General features: G+C 39.9%; 1 pseudogene across 1 annotated transcript; it reads right to left on the bottom strand.

Annotated features, from left to right (window-relative positions):
- Positions 1-3,280: 3,280 nt before the first annotated feature.
- LOC311143420 (L-dopachrome tautomerase-like) lies at positions 3,281-8,376 on the bottom strand (annotated as a pseudogene). The gene is made up of 10 exons: positions 8,370-8,376; positions 7,323-7,534; positions 5,320-5,619; positions 5,089-5,189; positions 4,876-4,980; positions 4,567-4,604; positions 4,288-4,426; positions 4,059-4,200; positions 3,819-3,938; positions 3,281-3,437 (listed from the first exon to the last, which is right to left on the bottom strand). The product of its transcript is annotated as an L-dopachrome tautomerase-like (transcript).
- Positions 8,377-9,759: the final 1,383 nt, after the last annotated feature.

The raw sequence follows: 9,759 nt of genomic DNA, 5'->3' as shown, positions 1-9,759 counted from the left end.
GTTTATTCAGCATTTGGCTAGAGTCATAAATGTAATTTATGAAGGACAGCCTGAGAGAAAGTAGACTGTGATCCGGTCAGTCTCATGAACGTTATAAAAGCCTCCAATGTATGTGCCCTCTATAAGTAGGGTCAGAAAGGATTAAGACCATGGTCTCGTGGTAACCACCTGACACCAAAGGACTATGAGCTGGGCTCATACCAGTGAAACGCCTCAGGCCAAAATACATGGGGCGTTGGTTAGTCAACAGTTATGGTATCTACAGGTCCATATACTGTGAAACTCACAATATTAGTCCCATGAATAATCAAAAAAGAGTTTACACAATTTACACAACAGATATTTAGAAGTTCAACACATGCACATTCCATGCTTCAGCAAAAACACATAAACACCTGACCTGCAGAAAATTTGTCATGTTCGCCTTTACATGTGTACTAAATCCTAAATGCACCCATTTCCTATACATTTGGAGAGCAAGTGATGCCCATCAATGATATTCTCATTCGAAAGGCTAATGTGGACTGGCAGACAACATTTTTGCCTTGTTAAAAAAGCTGAAATCAGATCACTTTTGCAAGTCTGATAACCTACTAACTATAATCCAGTCATCAGTTCTGCTTAGTGTCATTTCTAATTGATGAAGTTGTTTTTGCCAGATATGAACTGTACAGTAGGCTAATTGATATGAAATAGGGATAACAAACAGATAGGATTTTTGGTTTCCTACTCTTGTCCGTTTTTATCGCATGACATATCATACATATAACCTTAAATTGTTTAAATCATGATCGCCTAGTCCTACAAAACATGGCTCACATAGTTAATGCAAAGAAATCTTAATCTGAACACAAAAACTAAAGAGACTACCGAAAGTTATGTTTACTACAACTCTGCATAGGGAAAAAATTATTAAAATACCTTGATCGTATTGCGCTCATTTTGGCATATGAAGGCCATGTGGATTTAGAACGTGCGGGCTGAAATGTTATACTTTTTCTCTGGTGTAATCTGAACTATGTTCAGACGTTTCAGTCTAATGCCGTACTTCTGGTGTATTACTGTACTAAATCTCCTTTCCTTTAACGTATTTCAACAAGTCCTCGGGTCATGAGATATTTATCCTCTGATCTTTTAGTACAGAGCATGTTGAAAGGGTCACCCTTGTGCCAACCACAACCTAACTCTTAAACTTAGACTGTTAACGTAGGCTACTCTTGTAGGGTTGTTTCTATGGACTGGGAGAGTTAAATTACATGTTTGCCTTAAGCAACATCATGAACAAGTAGGCTATAGTGTATAATGTAGTACTAAGAATTATTTGCTATGCTGGGAAAAAGTCATCAAATGAGAACCAAACATTCTTTGTTCTGTGTGAGGAGCTCCAAACACATCAATGAAGGTGTATGATGCATGGCACACCAGTGCAGAAATGTCTGATGTCATATGCTTTGTGCCTGTGTGATTAGCTAGATTTCCCCAAATCTATGGCCTGGCATGTGACTGTTGAGTGGAAAGTGAAAAGTCACATTGCATATCATACTGTTCATGAATACCTACATATACTGCTAGTGAGGGCATGAGATAATTTTTTACAATTCCCTTTGTGTGACCATACCTCTTAGATAGGGTTAGATTTTAAAAGTCCCCTATTTAGGGGACTGTGAGCTGTTCTGGACCGGTTCTGACTGACATTTTGGTGTACAAAGTGTTCTGTGAATGTGGCAGGGTCCAGTGCCTTATAGTGCCAGAAAGCCCCATCTATCTGCTTTCCACTACAACTCTGCCAGCGGAGCTGACTTGAAGTCTCAGGTTTCAGACCCACATTTGCATAGGGAGTGAGTGTCACATTTTCTGACCTATCTAGACAAAGAATAGTTTTTATTTTTATATTTTTATAGTATTTGTACTATGTACTTGAGCTTGTGTACTAAAAAGTGACTACACCACAGCAATTTATAACTATTTTACCAGAAAGGTGAGATCTAGACCTTTCTAGAAGTATGCAGCATTAGTAGTTATTCGTTATGGCCATCTCATGAAAAATTATTACTTTTGGGTATGTCTATTTGCAGGTTGGCATTTATTGTCATGAATCTTGACCCGGAGGCAGCTCTACAGAGTGGTCACTAACTATCACGGGCACAAAGTTATAAAATCTGATTTTAAACCTAACCCTAACCTTAACCACACTGCTAACCCTAATGCCTAACCCTAACCTTAAATTAAGACCAAAAAGTAAATGTTTGTTTTTATAAATCTTTACGATATAGCCCATTTTGACTTTGCAGTTGGCCCGTCTGGCGGAAATCGCTTAGTTCTGCCTCCATAGCAAGATTCATGACAGTAAACAGAAACTTGCTGTCTATTTAGGCGGAAATATACATTATGACATAACATTCAAGAGGTATGTAAATTCTACACATTCCTAGAGGTTACCAAACATTTTGCTTCGTGACCTACCAATTTAGGTGTCTATTGAGTCACGACCCACCAGGGTTAAGCAGTGAAAAAACATACCCAGACCAAAATAATAAGTTAATAATTTATTAATAAAACCTTCTTCTTCAAAACATTTAACTGAATGCGGATTTGAGTAGGGGCTCTTGTGACCAATTCAAAAAAATAGACTGTATAATAATGAAATTATTTGTAAGTACAAAAAATGTCACCATCTGTCGCTTCCAACAAGTGGGTCCCAACACACAGTATGGGAACCACTGCCTTATACAACGGGTACTATGAGGGTCACTGCACTTAACAGGATTAGCCAGAAGGATTACTGGAAAAAGCCAAATGGAATGTGTTTGTAGAAATTATAAAGAAGAAGTGAATTGAGTAAACCATGGAGTTATTGTATAATTCAAGTAAAACTTAATGCACACAATTGAATTGAAAACAAAGGATAGGAAACATAATTGGAATCAGAATCAAAGGGTGTACAAATATTTATTCTCAAACATAGGCTACATTTTTGTCCAAGACATAGGATCAAACATTACAGAGCAGGAACTGAAAATGGGCTCTCAAAAAATCAGTAAATATTCAGTAAATGTTCATTATTCTGTGTGGGTTCATCCCTTGTGTTGTTCTGATCGGCTGAATATAAATATTACAGTACTCGAACATTCTACCCTAAGTACTTTCTTGAGCTACAGTATGTTTCAATTGATCCTATAAGTATGACCATTTATTAGATGAATATGAACATTGCATACAAGTTTAATCAGAAACTGTAGGCTTTCTTTTAGTTACTGTTAGACTTTAGTTCAAGAAAAGTTCAAGAGTTGTATATGTACTTTCTATTGTATTGTGTTAAGGGTTCAAAGCCACGCTTTCTTCGTCGGTGCAGCATGTAAACCATGACTACCATGAGAATATCCCAATTGGTCAGAAGCCACGTAAATCTCTTCATTGGTCACAGGAGGGAAGAATGGCACCATTGTCACGACTTCCGCCAAGGCTGCCTCCCCTCCTTGTTCGGGCAGGTTTTGGCGTTCATCGTCACCGGCTTACTAGCTGCTGCCGATCCATTTATCATCACTCCACTTGTCTAATTTATCACACACACCTGGTCCTTATCCACAATTAGTCATTATATAAGTGTTCCCCCTGCTTCCTTGTCTGTGTGGGTGATTGTTTGTTGTGAGCTGTGTGTAGCTCGGTTGAGCTACCCTTACCTTGTTGTTGCCAGAGTAGTATTTTCCCCTGTGCCTGAGTTTTGTTGTCGCATGTTTGCGCAACTGTTTATCGATGGAATAAACTCTTTGGATGCGTATTACTCTCCTGCGCCTGACTCCTTCTATCACATGCATCACAACCATGTTGTATTCTCTGTTGTGACCAATGGGGGCCATCTCATAGGGGAAACTGGAGTTTGGTGGAACAGACTTCCTCATCCACTCATCAAAAATGGCATCAGTGAACGCATGGAGAACCTATACAAATAAGTGTCTTAGTTATACAAACTAAGCAAATACATATTTCTAGTATTATGAAATTTACTTGTTTTGTTTTATTTAATTAAAATGTTTCTTATTTATTTTATTTTTCATTACTAGAAAGATGGGGTCATTGGCTGCAAAGTGAGACAGAGCACTGGTTCCATTGAGGAAGGAGTGGACTGGGTTGTGCAGGTTGTTCACTGAGGTGTCAAGTTCTGCCTCGCCATCTGGTTTGTCATAGCCTTCAAGAGAATTCCTGTTAATAACAGATTATATTTTATGGTTAGGGTACACACATAACACTTTTGCCCAGAGAAAAAGTGAGTTATCAAAGGAAAATTACCTGAAGCTGAAGGTAGAGTTTGTGTAGTAGGGAGCACTGTCAAAGTCTCTGAGTCTCAGACAGCTCCTGACGTCATTCATGGTGGGAAGACTCATGTTGCTCCTCCCTACCTGACCTGTCCTTATACGTCCGTGGTCCTCTGTAGCGCAATTGGTAGAGCATGGCGCTTGTAACGCCAGGGTAGTGGGTTCGATCCCCGGGACCACCCATACGTATAAATGTATGCACACATGACTGTAAGTCACTTTGGATAAAAGCGTCTGCTAAATGGCATAATATTATTACACAAAGTGGCCAGGCGGTTATATTCATCCATGCTGGGAGAGAAGACAGATGTTATTTAATTATGAACAGAGATGCTATCCCCTGTACACATAAGTGCAGGTACGCACTTGTGTGCATGCGCGCACACACACAAACACACACGCTCCTGTGCATGCATGTGCACACAAGTACACACAGTCAAATAAACTCATTTTGATCAACACACCAAAATAGGAATGTTACAGCGACCATCAAAATACTCATTCACTTATGTAATCAGCTTAGCCACATACACTCAGCATTGTGACATAAATTGCTCCAGACCTGTTACACACCACCCCCCAATTGGAGAACCTGGACTGGTTACTCAGTCTGCCCTGTGGCAAAGTTCCAGTATGGAACAGCAAAGTTCTCATTGCCAGTCAGTTTCTGTAGAAGAGAGGTCATTCTACTATACACATTCTGTAGACATTTCCCATTAATGTACATACTCGTGAGAAAAATAAGGCCACAAAGAAATGACCTCCTCACTCTTACCTGCAGGTCTCTCTCCAGACTGAGTAGGTGGTATCTGTGCCAGGTTATAAAGGCAGGTCCTTTGTGGGAGAAATCAATGTGTTTGAAAGGACGTCCAGGTCCTAGAAAATATTTAACATACTGGTCATAGAAATGTAATAGATATTCAGTTTTTTAACATTGTGCACATGTAAATGGTCATCAATATACTTTCTTGTTTGTTTGATTGTTTGTGTGATACATCACATTTACCAAGGAGCATTTCTCTGACGGAGTAGTAATGCTGCCACGTAAAGAAGTCGTAGATGGAGATGTTGGAGAACTGGGGCTGGGTTCCATTGGGCCCCAGCAGGCCCAGCCAGTGCTGTGTGGCGATTACATAGTCTGGGTGGGTGGTGTTCTTGGCCCGGTCCAATACATCCAGGAACTCCTGAAGCTCCGCTGGATTCAGAGAGTGGATGTTCTTCCTCACCACCGGGGCTTTACGCACGTCACAGTTTGGTCCTGTCCAGCCAAACTTACACTGGCCACAGTCAAAGCCACCAAAGTTACCTAGACACATAAAGGAAATATAGATCATAGGTATACGGTACAACATACTAATAAGCTGTTTACATTTCATTTTAACCTAAAGTTACAGTGGGGAGAACAGGTATTTGATACACTATCGATTTTGCAGGTTTTCCTACTTACAAAGCATGTAGAGGTCTGTAATTTTTATCATAGGTACACTTCAACTGTGAGAGACGGAATCTAAAACAAAAATCCAGAAAATCATATTGTATGATTTTTAAGTAATTAATTTGCATTTTATTGCATGACATAAGTATTTGATACATCAGAAAAGCAGAACTTAATATTTGGTACAAAAACCTTTGTTTGCAATTACAGAGATCATACGTTTCCTGTAGGTCTTGACCAGGTTTGCACACACTGCAGCAGGGATTTTGGCCCAATCCTCCATACAGACCTTCTTCAGATCCTTCAGGTTTCGGGGCTGTCGCTGGGCAATACGGACTTTCAGCTCCCTCCAAAGATTTTCTGGCTAGGCCACTCCAGGACCTTGAGATGCTTCTTACGGAGCCACTCCTTAGTTGCCCTGGCTGTGTGTTTCGGGTCGTTGTCATGCTGGAAGACCCAGCCACGACCCATCTTCAATGCTCTTACTGAGGGAAGGAGGTTGTTGGCCAAGATCTCGCGATACATGGCCCCATCCATCCTCCCCTCAATACGGTGCAGTCGTCCTGTCCCCTTTGCAGAAAAGCATCCCCAAAGAATGATGTTTCCACCTCCATGCTTCATGGTTGGGATGGTGTTCTTGGGGTTGTACTCATCCTTCTTCTTCCTCCAAACATGGCAAGTGGAGTTTAAATCAAAAATCTCTATTTTTGGCTCATCAGACCACATGACCTTCTCCCATTCCTCCTCTGGATCATCCAGATGGTCATTGGCAAACTTCAGACGGGCCTGGACATGCGCTGGCTTGAGCAGGGGGACCTTGCGTGCGCTGCAGGATTTTTATCCATGACGGCGTAGTGTGTTACTAATGGTTTTCTTTGAGACTGTGGTCCCAGCTCTCTTCAGGTCATTGACCAGGTCCTGCCGTGTAGTTCTGGGCTGATCCCTCACCTTCCTCATGATCATTGATGCCCCACGAGGTGAGATCTTGCATGGAGCCCCAGACCGAGGGTGATTGACCATCATCTTGAACTTCTTCCATTTTCTAATAATTGCGCCAACAGTTGTTGCCTTCTCACCAAGATGCTTGCCTATTGTCCTGTAGCACATCCCAGCCTTGTGCAGGTCTACAATTTTATCCCTGATGTCCTTACACAGCTCTCTGGTCTTGGCCATTGTGGAGAGGTTGGAGTCTGTTTGATTGAGTGTGTGGACAGGTGTCTTCTATACAGGTAACGAGTTCAAACAGGTGCAGTTAATACAGGTAATGAGTGGAGAACAAGAGGGCTTCTTAAAGAAAAACTAACAGGTCTGTGAGAGCCGGAATTCTTACTGGTTGGTAGGTGATCAAATACTTATGTCATGCAATAAAATGCAAATGTGATTTTCTGGATTTTTGTTTTAGATTCCGTCTCTCACAGTTGAAGTGTACCTATGATAAAAATTACAGACCTCTACATGCTTTGTAAGTAGGAAAACCTGCAAAATCGGCAGTGTATCAAATACTTGTTCTCCCCACAGATCCCTTAGAGGAAGTGTGCAGTTTAATATTTTAATATTATAATTTCATCACTTACCGAAGCACCTGCAAGTTTGATTACAAAAATTGTTGGCCACATTTCACGGTCATCTCGGTTTCTCATTCGATATGGTCCACCCTAGGGTTTGGTACTGACTCTGATGTCGGAGCAGTTTCCTCGTCCAGATAAAGTTCCACACACATTAGCAGGATCAGAGCCGAGAGCAGGGCAGCACTGCTTTGAGACGATCCCCTCCACCGTGCTACAGACTCATCATCTTTCACACAGCTGTAATCTTCTGCCTTCTCCCTAAAAATTAATTTGTACACCAGTTCACAGCAATGATGTGGTCAATAAGTTCCAATAAAACACAGCGATGGAACTAATTACATTTCATGGTTTTGTCATTCCCATTTAGAAAAAAAAGATATATTTCAAGGTCCACTTCGTAATTTCCAACGCATTCAGCACAATAACAGATAGCATTGACAGTGGGTTGCAGGCCTACAGTAAATTAAACCGTTCTTTCCAGGAATAACGAACTAAGATTTCTGGGGGAAAGTGATACAAATACCCACCCTGTGTCTTTTAAGATCCCAGATAACAATGATGTCAGTATGTTTGCACAATGCCTTCCCTCAGTTAAAGATCCCGTGGTAGCAGATGAGAAAAATAAAAAAGTATTGGCCCTCCAGGCAATTGATCATGTGACAAGATAAGCCTGAGTTTTTCTCATACAGTTCATCTGATGCCCATTCCCAACCACAGAAGTACCACAGTAACTGTAACTATTTGACATTATTCACACCACTTTCAACTCTACCATTGTTTTCTAAAACTGACCTCTGGCAGAATGTATGAACTTCAACTTTGGTGCTTTTAATGCAAAAAGGCATAGTTCAGTAGGTGTTTCATCTCCACAGTCATAAACAATTTGAACATTTGAAATAACTTTCATCATCATGTGTCTACCTTTCTCTGTTTACTGTTATCTGGTCTTCACTGTTTATCTGGTGACACTGTAAATGTACATTAATGTACATTTACATTTCTGAGTGTCTTTGTTTGTGTCTTTTTAAAATTGATATCCAATGGATGACTAACCTTTCATGTACTCTATTACAGTATGTGACTATAGTCACACTGGTATCATCTGATAGACCCCTAAGGACCTCTTTCAAATCATGTGTTCAACTGAATGTTGCCCAAACTTCAATGAATATGCACTTTTCAACAAAACAAAACAACTTTAGAATTTGTGCAAATGCTTCTCATCATGTACTTTTTCAAGCAGTGCATAAGTCATATTATACCAGTTTCCTTCCATCTAGAAGTACAGTTTCAAGATATTTCCCCCCACAAACAATCACATTTTCTTGGACTAAAAAATCCTTATGGTTTACCATTCATTTTAATAGATCTTTAGAGCACTTTGAATTTATTACATTATATCCTAAATCAAGCTTTTACATATCATAAAATGGGAAATGTGTCATATAGAACCCCAAAGCCTCCATTGAAACACATGGTGGTGCTAGAGAGCCATTTTTGAAATACAATGGCGGCAAGTGTACTGGAAAATAAGTATTTGAGGGTATGTACACAGTTGAATAAGTGACTTCTTATGTTCAGCTTGTCACTGTAGTCCAGCACTCCAATGTTACAAGGTACAATTTCTTCCTGTTATAGCTTTAGAAAGTACCAGCATAACGAGGTAAATGGGTTGTAGCTGGGTCGTTCCACGAAATGAGTGCCTTTTGCGTCCCTTTGATATTTTAAATAGAAATTGTGCACAAATAAATACTTTTTAAAGCCTGTTATATTAAGTTCCCTTTAATATAGACCACATGGAAAATGCAATAAATCAGCATTTTGATATGTCCCTCTGTGCATCCTCTGTGACTTCTAGGGAGATTTGAACCCATTTAACCCCAAAATGTGGACACATTTTCACCATCATTGTAAAGCCCTAGTTAATTTGTTGCTTTGACTAAGTAATTTCTAAAGATTATTATTGATTTCATGTGATTAATGATTAAAAAAAAAAAAAAAGCCTGTCCCTCATTTTAAGTTCAACCATGTTACGTGAACGGAACTGAACTCTAGTTTTAATAAGGTGATACTATTCCATTTTACATGTTTTTTTTTTCAAAACAAACATTGAACATCTAATAGTCAAATCATAGTGTAAAAGCAGGTGAGCTGGTTATACTCTTTTTTTCTAGGTACTGGTTTTGTGGTGGAAAACTGAACGGGTCGAGCATAACACGTCAACCCTGTTACCCACAGATAGACAGGCTAGAAATGTGTTCACAATTACATTTTTTTGTGAAGCTTGCTTTCAATTGCCCCTCCCTGTTGCACACAACAAGCTTCCATTCCCCCTGTCACAAGGGGATTTATGGCTGATTTAAGATGAAATAGTCAACACTGTTACAGTCAACCCTGTTACTTTCTTCGGCACTTAATAGGCACTTACTATAGCCCCTTTTTT

This window comes from Coregonus lavaretus (assembly GCF_964263955.1).
Source record: "Coregonus lavaretus genome assembly, chromosome: 16".
Taxonomy (NCBI): Eukaryota; Metazoa; Chordata; class Actinopteri; order Salmoniformes; family Salmonidae; genus Coregonus; species Coregonus lavaretus.
The sequence above is the reverse complement of the archived record's forward strand: the minus strand, read 5'-3'. Positions and strand labels throughout refer to the sequence as shown.